Source organism: Agelaius phoeniceus, chromosome 12, assembly GCF_051311805.1.
Source record: "Agelaius phoeniceus isolate bAgePho1 chromosome 12, bAgePho1.hap1, whole genome shotgun sequence".
Lineage (NCBI taxonomy): Eukaryota > Metazoa > Chordata > Aves > Passeriformes > Icteridae > Agelaius > Agelaius phoeniceus.
This window is the reverse complement of record NC_135276.1, coordinates 10,485,573-10,513,358: the sequence shown is the minus strand read 5'-3', so window position 1 is coordinate 10,513,358 and position 27,786 is coordinate 10,485,573. Positions and strand designations below refer to the sequence as shown.

General features: G+C 37.8%; 2 long non-coding RNA genes across 2 annotated transcripts in view; one reads left to right on the top strand and one right to left on the bottom strand.

Moving 5' to 3' along the window:
- The window catches only part of LOC143695118 (uncharacterized), a 79,655-nt gene that overhangs the window by 47,821 nt on the left and 4,048 nt on the right, over window positions 1–27,786 (top strand). Inside the window, exons 6-9 of the long non-coding RNA XR_013184056.1 lie at window positions 714–818; window positions 8,332–8,466; window positions 25,297–25,445; window positions 26,976–27,118. This is a non-coding gene — a long non-coding RNA (uncharacterized LOC143695118). The remainder of the gene's footprint in view (window positions 1–713; window positions 819–8,331; window positions 8,467–25,296; window positions 25,446–26,975; window positions 27,119–27,786) is intronic.
- Window positions 646–27,786, bottom strand: LOC143695119 (uncharacterized). The gene is made up of 3 exons (XR_013184057.1): window positions 27,618–27,786; window positions 27,075–27,164; window positions 646–832 (listed from the first exon to the last, which is right to left on the bottom strand). It is a non-coding gene; the product is annotated as an uncharacterized LOC143695119 (long non-coding RNA).

Sequence of the window (27,786 nt, the reverse complement as noted above, 5' to 3'; positions counted from 1 at the left end):
AGGTTTCATCAGAAATTGATTTCTTGTTGGAGAGGGCTCTTCAGCCAGTAACAAGTAGGTCTGAATCTCTGGGTTTTGTTGCACAAAAAGAAAAAAAAAAGGTTTGTTTTTCAGAGGAGGAAGGCTAATTTTTCTTGCTAAAGTGAAGCCATTTGTTAGGTATTGGCTGGGCAAGTCATAAAAAATATTTAGGAAAAAAACCTGCCAATTTAATTTCTATCTTCTTGAGGTTTTGTGCTTTTAAGACTGACTCTATCCAAATTTCAGTGATTTTTCTCCTAGAGAAAACAGAGATGATTATTTTGTAAAACTATCAACCTTAGTGATATAGGTCCTGGTATTCCAAAGGTGTTTTCAGTAATTTGGGGTACTTGCAGTATTCTAAGTGAAACTGTTCATCACCCACCCCATGCAAACAGTCAAGCTGCACCTTGCTCCAAGCTTTCCACAGCGCTTGATCTCTGAAGAGCTGCTCATGGTTTGTAGAGCAAGTAAAAGTGTTCAATGATACTTTCATGAATGAAATTCTGTACCCCAAATACTTTCTTTGAAGGCTGTCTTGCACCAGTACAAGTCTTTTGTTCTTTGGGAAAAAACAGCACAAACTGTTTTCAGCATCAAAGCTACAGGAGCCCTTTATTTGTTGCACTTATAATTTACATATCTACAATTATTTTATTATACATGTCCAACTTCCTTCCTTTGTTTGCCAGGTAAGGCCTTCCTTTTACAAATGCATCCAGCTCCCTCTGCTCCTGGCTAATCTGTGTCTCCCACAAGGCTTCATTTCTGGTACCAGGTTAACAAAGAAATTGAAGGTAAGGCTGTAAAGCTGTAAAAAGAGGTGTTTAGCAAGGTTTCCTCCCACCTATAGCAGAGATTCTTCATCATCTGTGAAAGTCATTGAGTCTCTGTGAGGGTTCCTAGAATTATCTGTACAGAAGACAACAATTGTAAAGGTCTTATTGTGGTGGAGCACTGAAGCACATGATTTACTCTCAGGCTGCAAGCAGTCCCATTGATTTCAGAAACTAGTGACATGCAGAAGGTTAAACATGTGCTTTGCTGGGTTGGGGCCAAACCTGGTATCATTCTTCTGAATAGTTTACAATAAATTCTGTTATTTAAAAAAAAAAAAAAAAAAAAAAAAAACAAAAAAACAAAAACCCAAACAAACACAAAAAACCCCTACCACAACAGCAACAAACTGTTATAAAGATTTGTTATATTTTGAGTCAGGACATAAAAGAACCAACTCTGGCTCAAAAATAAGCCAGTTATTTTTGCAAACACAGTAGGATTTTTTGGCTCTGGTGCTGCTGTAAGCACAGCAGGGTCCCTGTACACCATTCCTGCACGGCCAGACAAGTACTGTGGTGATATTAACTTTCCTTCATAGGCTGCCTCTTCAGTGGGATTTACCCTTCAGAGGACAGTTGTAGAAAAATCTCCAAGCACATGGAGATTCTGCACTGTCCAATACAGGATGGAGATTTTAAAGGCATCACAATTGATTTTGGATTCTGAGCAGGTGCAATTGAACATCTTCCATAAGATTCAAGTTGAACTCAGGTTTGAGGAATATGTTATTTCTGAGTTGTTTACTGTCTGCTACATTCTCAGAGGAAAACTGTTTCATGTCAGTGGAATGATGTGCCATGTATCTAATGTGTGGAACTTTAAAGTTTTCTAGAGAATTAAGATTCTAGTTCTGAGTGAGCTATAGAACTTATGCTTTTACTGGAAAGAAACCACCAAACTTCTGTAAGTATATGCATAAAAGGGAAAATTAAGTAAGCTAATGAGCTGTCTTTGTTTATCCCTTTAATTTCTGTTTCAGTGTAGTCTTTTACCTTGAATGTAACTCATGAGCACTAATAGTCTTTATAGTTAATTCACCATCTTTAATTTCTTTTGTATTGATCTTGGTGAAATTTCAGTCTCCCAAACTGACTCACTCCTAATTTCTATGAGGATCTGAAAGGAAAAGTGTAATATATAAAGATCAAGTGACATTCTCATTCTGTACTTCATTGCTGTGCATTCATCAGTTCTATGTCAGCAATACTCAGGCAGGATGAGATTCTGAGAAACCAAGCAGTGCAACTTCACTAATTCCCCCCTGGGTTCTCTTCCCTTTACTGAGAAATGAATGTCCTGTAACTACCTGCATACAGTGACCATGGCAGCTTTGGCCAGGATTTTGGGCTATTTGCTGCTTCTCTCCCGTAATAAGAACAAACCTCTTGTTTAGTGTGATGCTGGGGAGGTACTTCAGGCTGTGAAAAATGTTTGAGGGGGCAATCCCAAAATAAGGAGATCTGGTTCATGGAGTGATGCAGTCACTCCCTCAGGTATTTTTCTTACTGTACATTGTAAATATTTTAAAAACATTTGGAAATGAAGTTACTAAGGAATAACTCTTCTGAAACAACTGCTTTCAGGAGTAATGCCCATGCTGGCACACAGGGGCTGAGAAGACTTGCTCATTTCTGGTAAGAATCACACGTGTCTGAGCTTGTCAAGGGTTTGTTTCCATAACATGAAAGTTCTGGGTGAATGCCAGAACACTGCCAATTTTGGAAGAGCCTCTCTTCTACTCACTTTGATTTTCTCATTGGATAACAGAACTTCGAATGTCATATCCAGCTAATACAGGGATGGAGAAAAACATAAGGGGAAAGAAAACATTCAAAGGGCCCTGTTGAATCTTTCATGATGGAAAAGTGAAAAAAAAAATCCATGCCTGACATTTTTCAATCTATGAAATAGAGGAAAAGAGTTCTGAAAGTTTTGGATATATTTACATTCACACACTTAGAGTTTTATTCATGTCCTCGTAAATAAGTTATCTTTAACTGCAACCAAAAAAGGATCTTGTACAGTTTAGTACCCCTTTATGGTTGACATTGATTTAAAACACTCCATAAGGGGCACAGTACTGCAGGATCAATTAAAAGTAAATGCAGTCATGAAAGTTACATGAAGTACTGTCAGCCAGAGCCCTGCAGACACTGTTCTTCATAGAGCAACTTGCCACCTTAGCTAGACAGGAAAAACAGATGTAGTTACAGGTGGAGTTTATTTCATATTAATCAGTGGCCTTGTGACAGGAAAGCAAAAGTCCCTGACCAAACCAAGGATTCACTGATAAAAATCTCATGCAATTTTAAGAGGATTTTAAGGTTGTGTGTTGAAGCATTTAGTCATCTCTTCCAGAAGAACCCCCAAACAGGAAGTCTGGCTGTCAGGTCTCACCAAAGCAGGTTCCTAAAATGTTATTGCTAATCACTACATTTGTGATGTAGTGATGAGAAAATCAACAGAAACAAAACAAAATCCAAACTCACATCAGTGTGTTTGGCTCTACCAGTTCCAACCTCCTTCACTTATGATCTTAAATATAAATAAGTGTAAATTAGACCAGTGTTAGATGGGAAGCATTGCATGATCTCCTGTGAGGAAAAGCACTGATAATGAGTTTTCTCTTGCCCCTGAATGAAAAGCCAGCTTTGGTGAGCTCAGGAGCTGCACTAATTTTTCTTTCTAGCATAATGCCCAAAAGGTAGCAGGTAGGAAAGAGGGACTATTTCCATCCTAGCCCAGCTGGCCACAAGGGAGCTCCCATGGTACAGACCAGGTGCATGTTCTTTTTTCTAGAACCCTCCCCAATAATGTAGCAGCACAAAACCCATTACAAGTTCTTTGAGCAAGAGTATCTTGTCTTCTTCCTGTTCCCCAAAGGGCTTCCTGTGTGAAAAAAGGGCATTGCTTGCTGTCATAATTAACCACAGGGCCTCCTGTGGCCCCTGTTATCCTAATTTTTGTGTATATATTAACATTTGAATGGGACAGGAAATCTATATCAGATAATGCACAAGGTTGCCATCAGTTTTTGAAAGAGGAGCTTTTAGAATTCATGTACTCCTTATCCTGATATAACATTTCTTTTTCTAGTCTAAGGGATTATCTGTGCATAGAGACCATTTACATAATTTCTATGCAGATGCTGCTTTGTCCAAACTTTTAAATCAGTATATATGTTTTAGAGACATGACTTTTTTTTTTACTTAGCCTCACAGATAAAATTTTATTGATTAATAAAATCTTTATTTTAGTCCCTCCAATGGTAGATGAAAGGGAAAACTGGATTTCTGAAGAATTAATGTTGGTTTATATGGACATCATTCCTTGCCTACTCACCAAGCTCTGATCTGCCAATATTTCTATTGACATTTCATCATGACTCTTTCATCCATTTCTTAAGAACATAAGAGAATCTGTGAAATGCCAGTTTGTTGGCAAGCTGTTTATTTACACACATTCATTTTTTATTTTCTTGTTCTTTTTCAACCTGACAAAACAAGTTACAGCTCTGTCACTCTATCAATTTGACATTGCTTTCTCCAATGAAATATAGTCTAAGTTTTGGACAGCTTTTGGCAAGAGTGGCGACTTTTGTCTAAACAGGCACTGGCCAAACAGACCTGGCTGTAAATAAAAAACTAAAAAATTATGTTCAGTCACCAAGTGACAGAGTTGCTTCTCTTATATTTATAATTATGTGGTTATGGTTTCAAAATTCTCTAATTACTTTAGATAATTTTTTTTTAAAAAATTAAAAACTAAACAAAAACCCGCCAAAAAATTAATGGTTCATACCAATCTGATGTGGGGGAAATGCTTCACTGACCTCCCATGTGAGGCTTGATTTAATATAAGGAAGGCACCCCAGCTGGGTACTCTGGAAGAGTAAGAGCAGCAGCATTTCAGTCTGACATCCTCTATCAGCTCCAGTCATGCTCAGCCATCAGTGCTCTAAGGAAAGCAAATTATACCTCAAAAGGGAAACTGTATTTTCTCCTGCACTGCAGGCAACCAGGAGACCACCTTGGAATGGGATTCATGTACTGTGTCAGAGAGAAACAGTCAACAAACAGTCCTTTCAGTCCACACCACCCTGTATCTACAACAACAAGCTGTGTAGCCAAGAACTCATATTACAATTTATTTTTAATACCAGGTTTGTCCTGATTTCTGGCATAGAGTTCTTTTCAGAAATTATATTAAACTTGCATTTTTTAACCAAGTGATATATATACAGAAATAATTTTGTCTCCCTTTGAGATTTTGTATATTATTTGACTGCTGCATTATAAAGCCAAAGAAGAAGGTGAGGTGAGGACTTTAAAGTTTTTTTGGGTTCTAGGGATTTTTTTTTTAATTGGGAAGAAGGGAAAGGCTGATGTCTTGGGCACTTAAAATAGGATTTTGATTCTGGGGAAGAGTAGTCCCAAAAGAGATCTCAAATAGGTAAACTTAAACCACTTCAGTAGTGTTGAAATGCTCTAGATAATCTTTTTTTCCCTCATCTTGATCAAGTAAAACATCATCATTATGTGTATGTGCACATTTGGGTGAGGGAAGAAGGAGGTCTTAGTATTAATACATTTGCAGCATGTGGTGTCTTAATTCCACCTGCCCAAATGAGCATAAAAAAGGAAATATTTTCTATGAACTATACTTCTCCTGTGATAGAATGAAAATATGGTGTCATTTTTAAAATGAGTTTAGCAGAATAATAAGAAGAGTTTCTGGGTAAGTCATGGGTTACAAAGAGTTACTATAATATTGGATGCTATGCTTAAGGAGCGGTTATGAAGTGATGCTCTGGCATTCTTCAATTAGTCTTGTGCTTACTGATGTTTGAGATGTAGCATGAGCTTTGTGATCAGCTGAAGGACTCGTGCAGCACAGATCACATATTTCAGACTCTGGTGTTTGGTAGATCCAAATTTGTGAACAGGTACTTAAATTGTCTATGACTTCATTATTGTTCTGAAAAAGCAATGGTGATGAAATAAAAGTACTTCTTTAGTAGTAATGGTGTTAGAAATATTAGAAATACTTGGAAGTAGTGACAATATTGTTGTCCAGGTCCATGTAGAACAAACAGGTAGGAGAAAAGGAGTGATCTGTGGTGCTGGGGGTTTTATATTCTCTGCTGAGCAGCCCTCCATGAGTGGTGATTCTGATGGTGTAATTAGGTAATTCATAGCACAGTACAGGTTTAGATTTGGTTGTAAATTTATCTGGATGATTGTACCTCTGCTGGCATAAAGTTTTATTTTCAGTCTAATTTTTTGCTTGCTTTCAGCTTGGCGCAATTAATTTAAAATCTGGTGAATATAAAAGAACCAGCAAGTCCAACTGTCAGTTGAAGTGAGGTATCAAATTAATGCCATATGACAACAACAGTTGTATAAATTTGACCTGATTTGCCTCTGATGTAGTTTATGCTAAAAATACTTTAATACAGACACATACCAACCATTTTTATCAAGCCCACAAGCAATTTATCCTCAAGTCTTAGTGTAGGAAAACTATTTGGAATGAATAGGAAGTTTTGCTCAATAAAGAGTCTAGTTTTGGCTGCCAAACCAGCCAGCTCCAGAATCAAATTTTTTACACTTAGTATAATATATTATAGTACTCCTCTACTACTGATATCAGTAATTTCCTTCTCTTTTATTAGGAGTAGGGAATATTTGTAATTGTTTTACATGGGTAGAAACTTGAGGTCATGCATCAACTTGCAGTGAAAGTGCATTAACTCTTGGGCCAAAATTCTCATTTAAGAGCAAAATGGTTCTAATTTTTTTTTCCAAGTGACATTTCCATGTGTCTCTCAGAATACTTGATTCCCAGTAAGGGAACACATTTTTAATGAAGTGGAATGAGTGTCATCATAAAATTGGTACATTTTTTTTTTCATGGAAGATGAAAAAATACACGCAAAGTTGCATATCATCAATAATGAAAAAAAGTCATTTTCTGTCCCTAATACCAGACTTCTTGCTTGACAAGAAAGAGGGGGAAATCTGGCATATTAAAAGAAGCTGTTTATTGAAAAATATTAAATTATACTGCAAAATTCATTTTCATACATTGTATGATTTTATAATCCTAGCAAAGCAAAGAAAAAATTGTTTATATCTTTTTTGAGTCCTTATGGTGAAAGAAAGAAGCAGGGATGGTTTGGCAGATATTTTAGATTGCTTGCTTTAAAGTTGTGTTTTGAGCTTGTTTTTAACTGGGAACTATAATGAAAAAGAAACAGTTCTTTCTCTGCGTCTTTTCCTGGAGGATCTCTTTGTCTCAAGAGGACTAGAAAGGAATCTTTCACAAAGATTTTCTCTCAGTTGTGGTATTGCTGATGTCAAGCATGCAAAAACCATGACTCAGCACCCCAAAAGTCACGCGACTGCATCCAAAAAAAAAAAAAAAAGAAGAAAGATTTTCAAATATCTGCGTGGTTCTCTTGTCTAAGCCTTTGTGGTAAACTGATGGCACATTTTTATATTTTTTCTGCAAATTGAAATCTTATTTTTCAAAACAAAAGAAGAAAAAAGAAGCAGCAGCTGAATTTTCTCAAAAGCTTGGAGGACTCCCAGACATGGGGTTCTGAAGAGCAACTGAAGCATTACAAACATTGCAATATAATTGCAGGTGTTGGGTATGAGGCATATGTTTGTAAGAACTTTGATCTAACCTTTAGTCAATAAAAACAATTGGGAAAAAAACTGATTGAAAGAAAAGCAGAGAACCCTTCCTCTGCATTTCAGAAGCTCAGGCTGCTGCAGTACTTTTTATTCTGCAGTCCTTCCAACAGAAATCCAAGAGAATAGGCCTCATGTCTTTAAGGTTAAATAAAAGCCATATAAACATCTGATTGCCAGACAGAAGATACAGTCAGATAATGACAAATAACACTTGGATATTGTCAAAAATGGAACAGGCAAAGTAGTGCAGATGCTGCTGTTACAAAGATATAAGACCTTTACCACAGTTTAAAAGACAAAGACTATTTGAATCTAAGAACATGGTTTCTGGCCAGAAAAAGCTACAATTATTTTTAAAAATGTCACCTCATTCACATTCAGTGATCAGAGAAAATGGAAACATTTTAAGGAGTAATTGTAAACATCTGCAAAAGAAAAAACGAAAACATGACAAAGACAGAAATGAGCTGCCAACATAAAGTATTGTGTGAACAAATCCACCGGAAAAACACCAGGTCTGTGGATGGATTCTATCTGGAATGTGAAAAAAACATTGATGATCATAAAAAGGACTAGAATGCACCTAAAGATCTTTTACTCTAAGTCAATCTGGCCCCCTACGCCAATATCGAGGAATGTGGCTGCACTTGTGTTTCTGCAGCAGCTTTGGCCCCTGCTGCTTCTCCCGCCCTGTTCCAAGAGAAGCATTTGCACAGGCACAGGGAATTGGACTCAAACTGATCTAACATTTTTTTTCTTTCTTCTTCAGCTGGATCAGTTAAGAAAAAGTCAGTGGTGGTGCAGATGGTGATGACAGCTCATACAGAAATGCTGCTAGATTTCTAACCATTGCCTCGAAATACTGATTTCAAACTGCAGTGCTATAATGACACCATTAATGAAGGTAAATCAGATCCTTATGGTTTTTAGAAAAGGCTCTCTAAGGCATCTATAGATCTGTATCTCAGCACAGCATTTAAATGTGTTGAGCAACTTGCAGGGTCCAGGGCTGTTTTTTAAGATAGGTTGTCTCCAGCACGGAGTAACAGAATGACAGAGTTATCACAGGAGAAAGTAAAGGTGTTAACCACCCAATTTTCCAGGTATAACTGTGCCAGTTAAAGATGAACAACTCATTGTAGAGATATTATGTACTATGTCCTCTGCACAAATGAGCACGTGCACGTTTTCTAAAATACAGCAGGTAGCCTGCATTGGCTCAAGTCATCTTTCCCTAACACCAAATATTACATCTGAAAGCAGCTGTTCTGATTGAAAATGTTTTATCACCATCCTTTGGTAGAAGATTGTAATTCCTCCAGTTCTACTGGCTGACCAGTTCATTTGAACTATTCCTAATCTATCCCTTTCTGCAACAGAGGGAAATCAGACGGGTTACAGGTGGCTCTGGGCAGACAGGCTCAGACAGACCTGAGCACAGGTGCCTTGGCCTTGCATTGCTTTCTCATGCTGCAGCTTTCCCTGCCCAGTCTCTGATCCAATAGCTGATACTTAGTCACCTTCATTTTCCCCCCTTTCATTTTGGTTTTTAGATTTTTGTTTCATTTTTTTAAAACTGAAATAGCCTGTGGTTTGAATTAACCACATTACCATAGGAATGTGTGCCCTTCTTCAGCACATTGAGCAGCATTGGGGGAGCAATACCTGCTGGCAAGGTAGCTGTGATTATTTGCTTGAGGAGAAATGCTAGTTGGAGTAAATGGCAAACCATCAATTTATAAAAATAGGTCTGCAATCTTCAGAGTTGACCAGAATAGGGAATGACAGTAAGGACTTCGGGGAAGTTGAAGTTTCAGGAGAAGAATCCTAGAGACTTTGCTGATTAGCTCTCTAAAAAACCTCTGATATTATAAGAACATCAAAGTAGCTTGATGGCCATGATTTGTTCTAGTTCACACTCAGGCTGAATTGCAGGAGACTGGGACCCTGAAAGAAGGCTGTTTGTGGAGGGTGACTGTTATTTCATGTTATGTGTATGATGTGCTCTGAATATGTGTGTAGGTGGTATTTGTGGGGGTTTATCTTTCCTGCTCAATAGCTAGAAATGAGGTGTGTGGAGAAATGATGGCTCAATACAGATTGCCTGCATTTGGGTGACAATTGAGCCTGTGCTCTGTAAATACCAGTTTCTTTAAGTCCTGAGCCATCAATGTCAAATGCTCATGAAAAATCACCTTTTTTAAGGAATTTTCTTGGAATATGGCACATGATTTCAGAAAATCTATGATAAGACTTTTTGAGGAAAACATTTGAAATATTTAATGTGCACTTTCAAACTGCATTTTTTTGTCAGTTTGGTAGTGGAGAACTGGCCACTGTTTTAGCCTGTGGCCAGGAAGACAGTAACAGTAGTTATATAATAAATCAGTAAAGAACAAACTCCTGACATCCTCACAATAACTGCAAGCAAGCTAATATTTTTAGAGAAAGTTATTTCATTCTTTTTTATCTGGGTTGAAGAATGCAAAATGAACCTTCTTTCCAAGCTCTGGAATCCCCACTGTTGATAGTAGTTGATTTTGAATAAAGATTACAGGTAAAATTAACATTTTTGCTTATCTTGAAGGAAATTAGAATTTCCAGAGTTGTCATGAGGCTAGAAAATCTGTTTAAACTGGGATTATCATCCTGAATACTTGTAGACAATAGGAAAGGAAATAGTGTTCAAACCTATCATTATAACTAAGTACCAGCCCTCCAGGGTCATGGTGTGCTGCCTTCATCAAAGCCATAGGTCACAAGCCAGGGGTTCCATGGTGCTTTCAGCCTGGCTTTAGGCTCCTGGTACAGGATCAAAATAGTTTGATGAAATTATAGGAAGTATTGAAGTGCTCTAAAGTCACCCTGCTGATTCAAAATTTATGAAATTTTGACTTTTTGCCTGAAGGCTTTATGTGTGGCTAGAAACCAACTTTCCAACATCTAATTTTAATCCTTTTAAAGTATTACTCATCATTTTAATCATAGCAGGAAAATCACAGAGCTGTCAAAAATACGTATACAGTATGTATTTGCTGTTTTCATTGCCACTATAAGCCTATGACTAAGAATTAGTGATCATACCGAGTGAGGAATATTGGGCATAGCAGAACCTCTTGTAAACAGTCATGGAACCACAGCTGCCTAAGGATGCCCTGGTTTTCCTGCTGAGTCAATTACTACAGTCTAAAACTTTGTCCACTCTGTCTCCTCCTGGTATATTAGATCATAATACATAAAATGTCAGAAAGTAGAAAAAGAAACTTCATAAGTATTAAGGGCAAAAAATTCTCCCATGATCTTTGTATTTTGAGTATAACATGTGCCAAACATGATTACAGACATTTTTCCCAACTTACAAATATTTGCATTGCAGAAGGTGATTTGAAGAAAAAGGAGTAGTTAAACACAAGTTGAATTTGTTGGTGCTATTATGTGTTTCTCCATTGTCTCTCCACTTTGAGCACTGCTCTTATCAGATGGAAACCAGAAGAATGTTGGTTTTAATTGCTGATTGTAAATGTGACAACCTGTACTTTCAGCAGTGGTGTTTGTTAGCTTTAGGGAACAGAGCTACAGAGATGTTAGAGGACAAAGTAAGTTACCTGTATTCCTGCATGGACTTCAGTGGGAGTCCCAGACACTGCCTGAGGGTACAACTTCTTTGTTTTTTGATCATTAAATTTATCTCTGCTTTATGAGCCAACTACTTTAGTGAAACCAGAATTAATCTGGAATAGCTGTGTGCATGAGTGGTGTTGTTCAGATATACACTAGCTCAGTTAATATGGAATTGTACCTGCTGGACAGAGCTGTTCCTAGGGCATTGCCACCTTTTAGACACAGTTTAGGAACTCAGCTCAGTGAAGATTATATATTGGCTTCATATGCAGACACTTTGCTGAAAATATACAAAATTAATGACATGGATTATTTTTTTTTTCTTTGGGGCCATGATGCACTTTTTTCCAGTAGAAGGGAAATTGAAACCTTCAATTCTGAAGAGTCAGAAGGACATCGGTCTTGGTTACTGGCTCAAAAATCTTGGGGGTAGAAAAAGTGACACCAATCTACAACATTTTATTTTCAGTACTGCAACATAGTTCATGTCTGAAGAGACAGGCTTTGTCTTTTAGTCTCTTGGTTCATCTGGACTGGACTGCAGAAAAGGTTAATTCAAATAAGTGTCATGAACATGCCTTCCAGCTTCCCTGTAACCACCACAGCATCTCCTTTATCCTGACAATCTGTTGCCAGTTTCAGTGGGCAGTTTTAGTTCACGTGAGAAGGGACTGAGGTTTTCTACTCTGAGCTCTTTACAGAGTGCTAAAATCCTGCATGAGACTCAACCTCAGCACAACTGTGAATGTGAAAGTCCATCAGTCAGCACAGGGCTGTGCATGGAACCTCAGCATCTTCCCAAGGATTCTCCAGATGCTCATGGGGCTCCCAAGGTTTCTGCTGCTCAGCTGTAGCAGACTCATGACATGGACATCAATGGCTTGAACTCACCTCTCTGCTTTTGCTTGAGAAAAAACAGATAAAGGAAAGTGACATTTCACAAACAAAGCTGACATCAGCTGCAGAAAGACTCAAAAAGTGTCCTTAGGTTTGCTTAGGAGCAAGACTAAGACTAGAGTTGACTGTATTCTGATGCTGCTGCAGTTGTTTGTTTGGAGGTTAATTTTAGTTTGTTTTGGTTCAGTTGTTGTTGGTTTGGGTTTTTTTTTTTAACAGTTAACTTTAAGGGGAAATAATTATAAAAGGTCTACGTGTTTCTTTTAAACACAGCATTTTTTCCACTCTGCCCCAAGTCTGACATTTTAATGACCTGCTTTGCTTTGGTTTTTACTGGCAGTGTATATTGAAGGAGTATTTTATGTACAGTTTTAACATTTGAACAACGCAGCTCCGTGTTCTGTTACTCTTTTATGTTGTGGATAATGTCTTTTAAGTTTTTATTTCTTTTAAGTGCTTACTAATTTGAGGGCATTTTTGCAAATACCTTTAGAAACTTTTAGATTAATTATCAGTAAGGGTTATTAATTTAAGAAGAGCAAGCAAAGTAAAGGCTGCATATATTTTCACTCAAATTACTATCCTAAATGACTCCATGGGGGGTTTCTTATAGGGGTCACTGAAAGGCAGAAAGGAATGTTTTTACTTCTTTGCTTTGTCACAAAAATTAGGTTACAAGGGCTATAAATGCAGGTAATACTTTTTATTACTAGATTTTCCTCTGTAATGAATATAACATTTCTTCTTTTCCGATACCCACTGAATGTTTCAGTACTTAGCATGTTTACTCTTACCTTTAACAAGCTCGAAAGTAATTCCCCTTTAAAAGTCTTGCAAGCAAATTTGAAGGCAAGAAAGAAACCCTGTATGGCAGGATCCCTGCTGGAAGTGGAAGATTGGAAGGGGACACTGTCTTGCCAGCTGCCTATGAGTTCACTGATAACACCAGTCCTTGAGTAGCTGAGGTAGAGAGAAGTAAAAACTAAAACTGGAGAAGTCAAAAGTGGAAACCAGAAAGACCAAATTTTTTTTTCAATGCAAAATACAAAATTGATCACATATTTTCCTGATACAAAACAAAACGCTCAGTGCCAGCCTGCCAGAATTCAGGTTTACACAGTTCTCTAGTTCCAAAAGAGACCTGGGCTCAGTGTTGACATTTGGGCCATGTAGCTGAGCTGGGGTGAGCAGCTCCCTCGGCAGGGCTGTGCTGTGTCCCCAGCAGTGGCCTGGTGTGGCTGGGCTGGCCGGGCTCTCCCATCAGGGGAATCCACCTCCTCCCCAGCTGGGCCCTTCAGGAGGGCATTAATATTCTCTGAAAGGCGGCCACTCATCTGCAGCTCTGTAAGGCCGACCTACTTTGATCTCAGCCTCAGCAACAGAGTGATGGGGGATAAGAGTTCAAAGTATAAGAAGAAACTCAATATGCAAAGAATGTACCACATCTTAATAAGTAATGAGAGTTCCCTCCATTTGTTGCTATTGTAAGGAAAAATAGTTTAATATCTTTATGGGATTAGGACTCCACGGTACTTTGCTAATGAGTGGCCAGAGCTATTAAGATTTTCCCTGTGTCTTCAGATAGGCTGGCAAACAAACATCACTAAACAATGGAGAGTCTAAGGCTGGCTATTAAGAGTTTGATCTGGTGAGTATTTTATTAATGTGGCTAATGTTGAAGGTTTTTTTTGTAGACCCTGTAGAGCAAATATATAACAGAATTTCTATCTTTTCCTTACAAGAGACTTGAGGATTAAGGAAATTACCAGTAATGAATGGCAGCTTTTTAACAAAGTTTATCACAAATGACACTGGATTGTGAAGTGTTCACTATTCAGGCAGCTGTGGATGAACAGGAGATTGAGAAAATTACCAGTGAGGACAAAACTCTCCATTTTTTACTGGTTTGCTCAGAGCTGTGGAGATATCATTCACATGAACACTTAGCCTGCATAGCAATGGCAAATACCAGCAAATTTAGCTTTCATAAGTGTATTTGAGAAAGATTAGCACACACCATTCAGTTCAAGTTTTAGTTTTTAGGTTAGCTGCCTTTCATATTAATCAGCTTTGGTTTTTTTCAGAGCTGCCTTTTCTGTGTAAGAGCAGTGGGTGAATGCCATGTTTAATAACCCCTTACATCCACTAATTCCTTTTGCAGCAATTGTGTAGTTTCCAGAAAAAATTAAATTTGTATAATTGGAAGAAGAAATGTAGAAATTAACATTGTTTTTCCTTAAAGTCCAAGAAAAGTTTATGTTTCAAGGAATTGTGTTGCCCTTTCAGAACTGTTTACTGTTCCTCAAAGGCCTTTCTATTTATTTTTCCAGGTTCTATAAGTATAGTAGGATTTAAGATCAGCACAAGAAAGTTTTTCACTTGATCAGCTGAAGTGCTAATTGTGACAATGAAGTACAGCATACAAAGGATAGTGAGATATTTCACATGCAAACTCTGATTTCCTGAGTGTGATGGCAGGGGTTATTAACAAGGATTTTCATCAGGTCCCTGTTGAAAACTCATTTCCTTAATTCACTTCTCCCAGCTGATAAACAGCCATGCCATATCTCTAGCATCAATCTGATTGCCCAGAAACAGATTACTAAATTCTCTAAATTCTCTTTCTCACAGGGTTCTCATTTTCCTTTCAGAAAATGTTTGAGAAGTATCAGAGGTTTGTACAATAGAGGTCAAGCATGAAAAACTTGTCAGTCATGCAAACATCTCCCCTTAAATGTCCCGAACAGCTCCTTCCTCTTCTCTATTTTGAGAGGAGAGTAGCTTTAATTAATTTATTGGTTGGCATCTGTTTAACAGGCAGATGTGTGATGGGTTTCTGAACACACCTGGTCTATTTTTTAATGTAGTCTCTAAAGAGATTTTGATCTTATTTTTAGCTTTAACCTTATAAAAATGTAACAGCACAAAGAATTCTTACAGTGACTAAACTTTTCTTTTTTTTTCTTTTTTTTTTTTAATTTAAATCCCAGTTTCAAAGGAATTTAGCTATGACCTGGATTTTAATTTTCTTGGGGATTTTACTAATACTTGAGGGGGGAAATCTGGTACATTTTCAGCATATTAAATACCTGTTTGTGTCAAAGTAGTCATTAGATTTCTAATTGATTTGATTACAGTACAGTGGTACAGCAAAGGGTATACCTGGATATTTATCATCTTAGTTATGCTATCATTAGAATATGATTTCTGTATTTTCCTTAGAGGGGCACACTACCTAAATATTGCTCAGTTTTGAAACCGCTTTATTATCCTGTCATTGGTACAACATCATTCAATTTTACATTAAAATTGTTTTTCTGGAGACCTAAGCTCAATTCAAATAAACTGTTCATTTTTAGCAACCAGGAAGAAATGGAGTCCTTGTAAAAATCAGACTTTGGAGTGAGGAAGTTGGCGATTTTTTTCATTAGTTTCATAGGGCTCATTGTTCCTATTCTGGAAACTTTATAGCTGCAATCACCTACGGCTAGAGTCTGATTTTTACTGAGGTGCTATAATAATTATACTAAGTACTTTCTGTTTGTTGCTGACAAACAACAATACTTGAATGTCACTTAAGGAAAATAGAAACTTTTCTATTGTGGCTTAGTTTCCAAAACTTCATGGTTTGTGTTCTCAGAAATAAGTACAAGATATTCGTTAAGTAAAACCAAACCAAACAAAGAAAACTACCCTGGGTTTTGCCCATAACCAGAAGATCTCTCAAACTCTTAGGCACACTCACAGAGATGTGATAAAATATTTTGCTAAGAAACTTAAGTATGACTTACTGAGAACTGAAGGTTGACAAGTTTAAATACTGTAATAGCAAAACAAACAAACAAAAACCTTTCAGTTCACTTGTGGATTAGTAGTTAATACTCTGAAATCCACAAGCTACGGCTATCTGTGCTGTTATAATCCAAAAGAAGAACTCTACTTTTTCTGTTTTTTCAAAGGAAGATCTTAATCACCTCTTTGTAAGCCACCAAACCCCTTATTAAAAGTCTGGGCCCAATCCTCCCTTGAAAGCATGGCCCCAGCAAACTATGGGCTTTGATCCTAAATTGAGAACAACAGTACTGAAGGTAACAGTATGTGATTAAGGACTGCAAAATTTGGGCCACTGACATTAGTGAGACTGACTGCTCATGTGAGTAAAGAACAATTTCATAAGATTAAGGACCATTATTAAGTTTGGTAGTTGTATTTTATTAACTCTTCCTCATTATTTATTCAGCTTAAATAAGCTGAGCAATATTAATGTGTTGTCAATATCAACATTTATCAGTGGGAACTAGAGTGAAAATTACTGCAGTAATTATATTTTTCTTTTTTAATTATTAAAACTTCCGTTTATAACATAAATACTATATACTGTAAAAACAGTAGATTATTGGTACGGTTGCTAGTCTCGCTCTTTGACATCATATTTTTAAATAACTGACAATCTGAATAATTTAACATAGTTTTCTGTTAACTTTACATTGTTCTCACAGACACACAAATTGTTTTCCTGCTGTTCTAAATGTGTCCCAGCAAGAGGGACCTGGAGGGTGGGGACCTGCTGGGGCCTGGCACAGGGTGCTCCAGTCAAGAGGGAAGGAGATACTGGAACATTCTCCTCCAGTTCTCATGTACAATCAAGGGCAAAATTAATATAACATTAACAGCTGGGCAGTTCATTGAGTTCTACAACCAAGCCAGAGTAAGAGCTATTCTCCTAAGAGAATTCAGGTTGTCCCCATCCTTAGGGACTGGGGAGATCCCCCAGATGACCCATAAGTTCTCTCTGTAATAATGTAGGTGGAAGTGCTACCCTGAAAGCTTTGGGATGGTAACTTTTCTTTTGTGGGGAAAATGTCTGAACTGGATTGGTAACTGTAAATTCAGTTTGCCTGCAGAGTGAGGCATTGTGACAGCTCTGACATTGAGGAACAAGAAATATCATTTTAGCATAAAAAAAAGGCAGACATTTATCTTCCTTTACCTGAACTTTGTAGAAGCTTTGCAGTGGTACATCTCTGATTTCAGATTTTTGTGTTTGTCGCAAATAGGAAATGTTGAAAGAACCTGGAGCTTAACAGCTTAGCTCTTTCCTTTGAGAGGAATAGAATTAGAACCTGCATGTGCTTGGCTTATACTTCATAATACATTTTACTATTACAATTATAAATTAGGCCTCTGGGCACAAAAATACAGCATAACTAAGAACATAACTAACCAAGGTAAATTGATGCCTGCCCTAAAATATTTTACCATCACAGAATACTAGAGGCTGCCTCTCACTCTGGGCCCTCCTCTCCTAAGTGGGTCTGTTGGCACAGTACTACAGTGATGTAACTAGTCTAGGGCTTGAATCTGAGCCACACTTTGGTTTCCATCCATTCACCACAACTGGAGAGTCTTGTAGGCTTTTGGCTGACTTTCTTCTTCTACAGGTGGTGGAAGGCCAGCTGCAAACGTGTTTGTTCTCATTAGCTGTGCAATAAGCCCTGAGCTTTTCAGTGCTGGTGATGGAAGAGAGATAATCTGTGTGTGTGTGTGTGTGATTGCACTTCCTTCCATGCTGGGATTCAGTGGTGCAGGAGTCTGACCTTTGCTTACCATCTTCCATAGGCTCAGCTGTCATAAAGCTTGTGATAGTGATACAGTCCTGTTTCCTGGATATTATGCAGTTATCCAAATTGTTCAAAATGGGAGTAGTAATACTACCCTACCAACTTGTGCCTGATGACTGCAATCATGAATGTTTCTGAGGAGAGACAGTTTTTTGAATCAAATTGGTTGTCTTCTTTGTAACTTCAGCTTATCTTGTGAAAATACTGTCAGAATAATATATGCTTCCTTTATAAGCAAGAAGTTCTACTCTTGATCGATAGGACTTACTTTTCATTTGTCATCTTAATGAATTATTAGTCTTCCAGGGTTTTTTAGTACATTTCAGACTCTTTTTATGCAGCAGACAGCTGTGACAAGCTGAGATGGAAAACTAGCCTAAGCTCTGGTGCTAAATAGGGACTGGTACTCTTAGATCTCACTGGGTGCTCCTTATTTATATAACTCAGGTATTTGGACTAATGCCAGCTGCTGTAGGCAGAAGTGATGCTGGAGAGTGCCCTGGTGCTGGGGCTTGACACTGGCAGTGATTACACCTGGGAACTGCTGTAGTGTGGCCCTGACAGGAGGGTCCAGGGCTGGGAAGTATCTCCTTTGCTAAAGGAAAGGTTCCAGCAGTGTGGCAAAGAACCTTAGGCACTGGTGTCCCCAGAAGTTTCAGAGATGGGGGTTTCAAAGCCACAGCATGTGACCTGTGTCCCTGCACATCAGGGCTGCTGCTGCAAACCAACCCATGCAGCTCTGGAGCTCCACAGAAACTGTAGTTCATGGGGGCTGGGACTGGGCTTTCCAGGTTAGGCTGCTGGTCCAGCTGTGTGCAGCAAGAGGCATCATCAGAAAATCAGAAAATGCCACTTTTTCTGTTCAGTTTTCTTGCTTTTGAGTGACAACATAAGTGCTTTTGCATTGTTGCTTCAGGATTTTAGCAAGACCTTTTCCTTTGTGTTTTGTTTTGGTTTGGTTTTTTGGTTTTTTTTGTGAGTTTACCTTTACTTTGGGTGCACATGAGGAAAATGAAGTTTTCATGTTCAGTAAGTTGCTTTTCTTCTATAAACATTAACTATGCATGTTAAAGCTGTCCTAGGGCAACCCTGATGTGCACACAGTAGTGTTTTCATCTTTTCTATAAATATTTGTAGTTGACCATGCATTAAAATAGAGCATTCCTCTCTTTTGACTTTGCCCTTTCATTTTTTTTAGTTTGTTCAACTTATTTGCACAGAAGGGGGAAGAAGTTTTTATGGAAAAGATAAACTGTAGACATAACTCTGTGTGTAGATATGTGTGTATTTAGTAAATCTGCTGAAAAGCTGTTTGTAGATTTTGGTGAGAAGGCATTGTCTCCATTTTTATGAAGATTATGAAATCTTTGGGGTTTTGTTTATCTACATACAAAGTTCTGTGGGAAAAAATGTGAGAATGGTGAGGAAACATCAGAAGTAAAAAGTTAGCTTCAGTTCTACTATTGCATTCTAAATGTCATATTCATCTTTTATTTGCTCATTGAACACTTCCTCCCATGTTTGTAGGCTACTGCATTTCAAAACTTTTTTGCCAATGAAGGGAAGTCTTATGATGTCATTCATGCTTGAAATACTTTGCTGCTCCTGATGTTCCAAAATGCCAGGGTGTGTTTCTGAGTGCCCTAGACTTTTGAATACATAGAAAAATTCAGTGAACCACAGAAAAAGATTGTCCAGTAGCAGTGAAATAAAAACTTACAGGACTGAGGATTATTATTTTCAAATTACTTCTAGTATATTACTTTATACCATAATATCATATCAGGTTTTGTTCCAGTGTTGGCTAAGCCAACAGTCAGAGCACCCTAAACTGGGAAGTCCCAAATCTGGGCAGGCATTTTGGCAACGTGCTTTGGCTGGATCCTAAGTACAATCCTCCTGTACTTGTTTACTACTAAAACAACAAAAGCTCTTCAGTGAAAACAAACCAAAATTGTAATTGTTTTTAATTAGTGGCTGGTCTACCTAAAAGCTTAAAATGATTTGATATTTGCATAGGTCCCTTGCCCAATCATAGCTTCATGACAGGCTTTTTGAAATAACTCAAATTTGACACCCAAAATAGCATAAAATTTCCCTGGGTTGTACCCACTGTAAGGTTATGACAATTTTGTATCTGGATTCAGATCTCTAATATTTTTAATTGAGCTAAGTTCCAGAGTGCTAATCTCTCTGTATTTTTAATATCTACTATTGCATTTATTATGTGAAAAGTCTGTACATTTCAAACAATTGTTTTGGACATAAGCATAGGAAAGCTTTAGTTATGTATGGAGAATGTAGTGCTGTAGTATTCCTTTTTTAAGGGAATAATTGAACATTACTGGTCTGGTATCACTGTCTTTTCATTTGTCTTTCATCACTGTGCCTTTCAATACCATTCATCTATGGACTAATGCAATGCCTGCCGAAGTCAATAGAAGACATTCAGCTGACATCAATGAACAGTGAATCAGGCCCTTTAAAAAGAAGGAACTAGAGTTTACAAGGGTTAAACAGAGCAGTGAGGAAAAACACTCTGAGGCAGGAATTGTGACTTCTCCTGTGTCCACACAGCACCTGGCCCTTCCCTGACATTCAGAACAGTGACAAAATGGCCAATTCTCAGTCTCCACTGGTACTTCTGATAAGGGAAGGCAGTTTTACCAGTCAACATCTGAATCGCTTTTCTGTGCAAAGCCTTAGCAGGTATCAATAATTGTAATACACAGTAAAATCTGTTCAGATATGTGCCATTGATGCAGATGTTGAAAATCTTTTTGCGTAATTGCTTCTGCCCAGTCTTTCCAAAGAACTCACCTTGCTATCAGTCTTTCTTTGTTCTGATTAAGTTGTAATCACTCAAAAGCAGATTCAGAAGCTCCCCCTCCTTCCCTCCAAGAGACGGTGTTTGCTTTATACCCAAATGTGACATTGCACACTGGAGCAATCGAAAGGGGCTGCAATGATCAATGGAGGGCCCAATCAAAGCCTCACAGATAGGCAGCCATTCGTCGCTGTTTGATATAAAAGGTGTTTTATTTCTCATCACTTTTTTGTCACTGAAAGAATGCTTCCTACGTGCAGATTAATTAAAGTGTAAACATTAAATATTGATTGATGCATTATCAGCATGGAGCAGTTGCCTCCACTCAGATTGATTCCTGCAGTGATTTATTGTCATATTTGTGGAGTCATTTCACTCGATAACAAAGAGAAATAGCCTGCTCCCTCTACCTTTCAGGCTTGCTCTCTGGCACTTGCAGTGCACCTCCTCATCCTCAGTGACTCCCATTTTTTGTCTTCTAGAACTAACATGGTGTCACCATAATTTCAGTAAAGAACCTTAGCCCTTTTTATTTTGGCATTTGCATAGTAAATTATAGTTCAATGGGAAGCTGGCAGCCCTGTGCTCTCAAATGGAACATCTCTGGTTAACACTTCCACCCCGTGCTCCACACAGATGCTTTCCATGACCCTGCTCAGGCACAACTTTGCAAGGACAGTTTCAAAGCATTCAAATTCACTCACTGCCAACTTGACAGAAAGGTGAACTTTCAAGAGAGTAACATTGTTCAGGTCAGTGCTATGGCTAAATTATCCAATTAGTTACTCTGAGTAGGAGCATGGCCATACACTAGACTATCAATTTAAAGAATTTCAGGTTTTTGCTCTCATTTTTGAAAAGAGGCTTCCATTCAAGTCTTATGGAGTATTTAAAATAAAGCAAAGTTTTGTGTTATTGAGCATCTAGATTAGAATATTTTTTTCAAAAATAGTATTAATTTTCTGTAGTTTTTGAAAGTGGATTGAAATGAGATAGTATTCCAAACCCCTTCCTCTTCTCCCTGAGTCTTTAACATTCTTATTGTGTGTTTATCTGTGTCAGGAATGGCTACTGCTCAGCACCACATGTTGTGGTATCTGCTGCTCACAGCCATCTGTGCCAAAAGAAGCCGTAGCCCTGAAGTCAGGTATTTGTTCCAGACTGCTGCAGTCCCTCCTTCTCTGTGTTTTCACCAGGCTGATGGTCACCCAGCACGTTTGCAGCCAGAAGCTGCCTGGAGCTACCCTCAGTGACCCAATCAGCTGCAAGAGAAAACCATTTGTGGAATTGCTTTGTTCTGCAGTAACAAAACTTAATCTCTTACATACATGGCTTTCATTTACCACTCAGGGAATTAGAGTACTCAAAGTCTGCTGAAGTCAAATGTGTGAGCAAGGCCACAAAAATATGTAATAGGCAACTGGTGATTTTGATTCAGTCAAGCAGCAAAACATTAACCTTTGGTCACAGTAGCAAGGAATGCTAAACTTGTGAATTTACTGCAGCAGATAATTTCACTCCTATACCTGCAGGAGATCATAGGAGTGGTTTCCTACATAAGGAGAGGCTGTGCCAAACTGGCTCACTAAGAATGGTGTGCTATGATTTCTCTAAAGGGCTGTTGCAAACATGGTGTGAGACTTCATTAAGATAGGTATGCACTTGTACTGCTGCCATTCCTGCCCATCCCTGTCACTCCCAAGCACTTGCCCAAAAACACTTTATTTAGGATGCTTTGATATTTTACAGATGTAACCAAGCCTAGGAGAAAATGCTGCTGTTCTAGGTGCTTCTTCCCTGTGCTTTTCCTACCAGATGCTCTTCCTGTCCTCCTGCTCTGTCATTTTCCATTCCAAACCAAAATTCTTGTTCTTTGCATCAGCCTGCTGAAAACTGGGCAGTCACACTAGAATTTGACACTCCGGAAATGAAAAAGCAAACAGACCAACCTTAAGGTATTGCAACAGTGTGCTCATCTGGGTCCCTTCAAAACAGTGCCCTGTGATTTGCCCTTGCAAATCACTTTTTCCCTGATCTTTGTTTGCTGCTGCCCTTCCTCCCCTCTGAACTGCTGTCACTTTGAGTTAGACTGTCCCCCCATGGAAGCTGTCAGCTCTGCCAGGTGAGGACCTTGCCTTCCTGTGTCCCCACCCAGCTGTGCAACCCAGCATGGCTGCACAGCCACCACTGCTGCAAATGCAGGGCCACAGGGCTCCTGCTTGCAACACTGCTCTAAACAAAATCTGCCATCATTTATGTACGTTACATGTACACTTTTACAAAGCTTTTCAAAGATCCTGTGCATTTTGTGTGGAAAATAGAGACCTTCTTAAAGGTCTCTATTTTCAGATGAAAGCTTACATCAGCTATGAAAAGAAACTTTAATACTTTTCATACAGGTAATTCTAGCAAGTAATATTCAGTTGGGATTGCATTATCATTGTTTAGATAGGGCCACACAAAAACAAATTAAGAGATTTCTCAGTTGCAAAGGATCTGTTTTGCAGATTAAATGTGGACCTGAGAAACATGCAAAGAACTGTTCCCTCTGGGGACATCAGAGCACCTTTGAAACACCTGGAAAGATTCTGTTGGCTTCAGTGGGCCCAGGCTTTCCTGGATGGCTTTCAGAGGTGCTTACAACCAACTTGGACAAATTTAACTTGCATGCAGCCAGGAATGGTTCCCAGAAGGAAGCAGCCCCAAGGAAGACACCAGCTTAGGAAGAGCTCAGGGTGTGACTGTGATGTGGTGTGTGCTGGTGTAAGTTACCCCAAAGGCATTGGTACCTGCAGGCACCTTCCCAGCTGTGGGTGAGTCTTTGCTGGTTTTCAGCACTGGTACCAGTGGGGCAAACTGGAGTTATCTGGGCATGCTGCTGCTGGGAAGAAGCAGCACAAACCAGTGCACAGCACATCTGGGTTTCTCCCAGCCCCATAAGAGCTGCTGTAGTGGGCAACTACAGATATTAGGAATATTTGGGGAAACCATGGAACAGAGAATAGAAAAGAGATCTTTTTCAAAGCTACCAGAATAACTTTGTGAAAGCAGTGTATGATTTAATACTTCTCAAATACCATCCTCCCAGGCCAGATTCTGAAAGGAACAAGGTATTTGTGGAGTGAGCTTTTCCCTCACTGCACCTCAGTCTTATAGAGCTGGTGTATAAAAGCCCTACATTAGTTAATAATGATAATTTTAAATCATTTATTTTGTTTTGGTGTTTTAAATAAGATGAAAATTTGCTTTTTTCTTATATGCTTTTCCCAGGAGCATTCCTTTCCCAGGTTGGAAAGATACATGTCTCAGAGTACTTCTCTTGAATTCTGATTAGCATCTCCTTTCACCATGGACAATTAAATCTGACATGAAGGGATACAAAAAGATGTTTGTTAAGTATTTAGAAAGCTCAGTACTGACCTAGATGCTGGAATTTTTGATATGTTCATATACGCAGAGATTGTAAACCTGTCCTAAGGATTCAAACTCAAAAGAAGCTCCCACTCCAAAATAAAATAAAATAAATTTTAAAATATTTAAAATAACCCCGCAAAGTTGTGATGATAAATACAAGCTGTAGAAGGCAGCAGTCCTCCCCATTTTAATGAAGAGAGTGTCTGCTCTACAGAAGGGGCTGGATATTAATTCATCTGCTAATTTTCCATATGCAGTTACAGTCATATGACCATATTGACCAAATAGACTCTACTATGAATTTAAATTAGCATATTGATGCAAATTACCCAACTGTTTCCTTGTATCTCTATAAGACCTGCCAGATGAATACTGTTGCCCTAAATTGTGATATTTCCCCTACAAAAACGAGTCTACTATTTTTGAGGCAACAATTACAGATTGCATGAGAATGGTGTGTTATTTCCTGAAATTGTATGTAATTTATTTTTAAGAGTTCGAAACAGAGTTTTGAAGTTAAATGTGTATCATCTTTGTAACTGCTCAAATCATCTTATTTTACATTTCCTGAAATACCTTGGAAGTTAAATGCAAATAAGGGAAAAATAAATTACAACTTGTGGAGTGACCAGTGTCTGATTATATGCAGTATAATTAACTCCATCCTTCATACTTATCCCATGTACTTCAGAATCATTGAAATGATTGGTGATTCTCTGTTTGGGGAAAACAGTTAAGTTTGTTCATAAGGTGGACCTTTTGATTCACTTTCAGGTCATGAAGATTTAGCATTTTAAAAACACTGATTCAAAATTTATTTAATGTTAATAATAAGCAGCTACAACTCAAATAGTCAAACTGCTCAAAATAGTCTCTTCTGTTCATCTCTAATTCATATTTACCTACAGTAATTTGCCTTTGGAATAATTGTTGGGATTTAGTATTTTAGTTTGAATATTATTATATTTAGAACCATCAAATAGATTAATAAGGCACATTTACCCTTCCTTTGCCTGTTCTGCAGTCTACAAACAGAAATGGTTTTTCAAATTAACAGACTTCTATTAGAAGAAACCATTTTAGTGCAAAAAGAAGCTTTTTCATTCTTAGACTATTACTTGTATTATGACAGAAATTAAGATTTTTGTGACCTGTAATTAACTGTGTCTCCTCTTGCTATAAATAAGATTTGGCAGCTACAGCTGGAGTTAACTGTACATTGAGGTCTGAGTCCTTTATTTATAGCTTTTTGTATTTGCTAATGACACTGTGGAGTTCAGGGATGCAGACAATGAAGAGTACAAATAAAATCTGTGCCTCATGTCTGCAGCCCTGTTCCATTTCTTTCCTCCAGTGGCATCAAGAGTTTCCTCAAATTTTCCTGTGCTGGGAAATCTCCGGGCTTGGCGTGCGAGGCTTTGACGCTGTTAACAATTTCAATCTGCACCATTAAAGCTACATTTTCTCACCATCCCCGGGTAATTGTTGCAAGGACTTAGACAAGTAAGACTATCCAAAGGCATCAGTAAGGTCAAACCGTGGTAGAAAGAGCTCTGATTTTATCCTGGAGATTGATGCTTGTATCACCTTTTTTTCGATTCAGCAGCTGGGGTTATAAAATGTACTTGCAATCACTGATAACATGTTAGATCAGACAACAAGTGGAGTAACACAGTATTTTATACACTCAGGGTAGTTTTACCTAATGCAACAATAAATCAGTGAAGGCAGAGGTCTTTTGTAAATTTTAATGAAAATTCAACTGCTGAAAATATGGTTACTTCTGGCTGAAGTTCTAGAAATATGAATTTGCTTCCATTCTTTAAAACTGTAAGAATTATTTTAACTACAAACTTTCTGGTAAGGCAGTAAAGAAGAAAGCAATAAAAGAAGAGACAGCACATCCAATATATTATAATTAATTTGTCATTGGCTACAAGCAAACTGAGGGGAGGGGACCAGACAGTAAAATGTACTTTGAGTTAGCTGTAAAGAATTCCTGTTCTGAGCACCATCTAAAAAAAAAATCTCTGTACATGAATGAGACTAAAGGTTGTTGAATGGGTCCATTGTGCCATTTAATTTCATATAAATTAAATCATTATAAAATTTAAAAATATTTGCCAGCTAATCAATAAGCCACATTTTTATGCAAGTCCAGAATGTTTAGTAGAGATCTTTTTCTTCCACTGATTATTATAGCTACTGAAAAATATGCTTTTTTTGTTGCAAAATTGCAGTCATATATAGCAAACCTAATAGAAATTTATTAAATTAAGTTCACAACAGGAAAATGGGGGTATAGAAATAAAGAACACTAAAGAATACAAACATGCTGCTAAACTTCTACAGCATCTTTCTTTCTTGTAAGTTTAAAGCAATATTTCCGTAAAATTAACTTTAGTCTTTCCTAAAACCTCTCAGACTACAGAAAAAGACCCAAATCTCTACCAAGTGACCAGGCTCATTAGAACACTGAAGACTTGAATAACAATAAGAAGAATTTACACTTGTTTAAAAGCCACAAAAAGTGGAATTTTTTTTCAGTTCTTTGCTTCCCCAAGGTAGATTTTCCTTGATTCCTTTTTCACAAATTATTTCATCCACATACATGATTTTTTTTTTTAATGTAAACTAAGGTATGATATTTGTTATTGCTTGTGCTTTTGTTATTTTTCTTCTTTATTTCAAGTATTTCTCTTAAATTTCATCCAGTTTTGAGCACCTTGTCTGGTTAACGGAATGTTAGTTGGACTTTGATACTTTCTTGATTGATTCACAGCAGAACTAATAAGATTAAAATGAACATTGAAAAAAATAATTTTTTGGCAATAACATTTTAAATGAAACATCTTTTGAATAATTTAAAAGTTATAATTTTTCCTTATTACTAGTGTTTCTACACAAAACTTATGAATTATACATACTGAGTTGTTTCTTGCAGCCTTCTTGCAAACTTAAAAAGATTGTCAGAATTTTATAGGAAAGGATTTAAAAACTGATTGTTTGCTCTCATTTTTATGCTTCTCCCAGTACAGTTTTGTTGGCTTTAAGGGGTTGTTCCCAAATTACATTGGTGTCACTCTGGAATGAGATCAACTCAGTTCAACCACCCCAAACATGGACTCTTGCCTGCAAAACATCGCTGGCTTCCACCACTGTCAAAGGTACAAGAGGTGAGCTGCAGATTCTTACCTTCCATTGCTTCTGGTGGTTCTATACCTGCATAGACAAAGAATATTTCTGTCTCAAACTGGTATATATTATAAATAGCTAAAATGTATTTCCTACCTTTTTTTCTGTTATGTAAACTGTGTGTCAGGAGCTAATTTCTGATCTCTACTTGAATACTTGAGTAACTTTTAATTTGCTGTCTAGATTTCAAACCCTACCATGTGAACTCTTATTAAGATAATAATAATGGCAGCAAGAGTTGTGGCCAAGAGATTAATATTTAGGCAGTGAATATAAGCTTTCAGAAAGCCTGTAGCAGTTTTGAAAAACATTCTATCCAGAGGGACAGAAATGAAAATTATTTGGAAGTTACCAGCCAGGGAGTGATGCTGTATATCCTTTAGAAACTCCCTGGGCTTCCACAGACTGCTTGGGAAAGTCAGCCTCAGTTCTGGGAAAGTGCATTCCCTCATGCATTGTGATGTATTTCTGCAAACTCACTATCAAGCAGAACAAGTTTCCAGGGGTTGTGCATCTGCTCCTGCTCAGCCAAGGTGCCTCTGGGAATATATTTCCCCTTGCAGCAGCAGGTGGCGTTGAACAGCTCACGTTATTCTCACTCTCATAATCATTTTGTCTTACATGTAGTAAAAGCTTCTCTCCCAAAAGA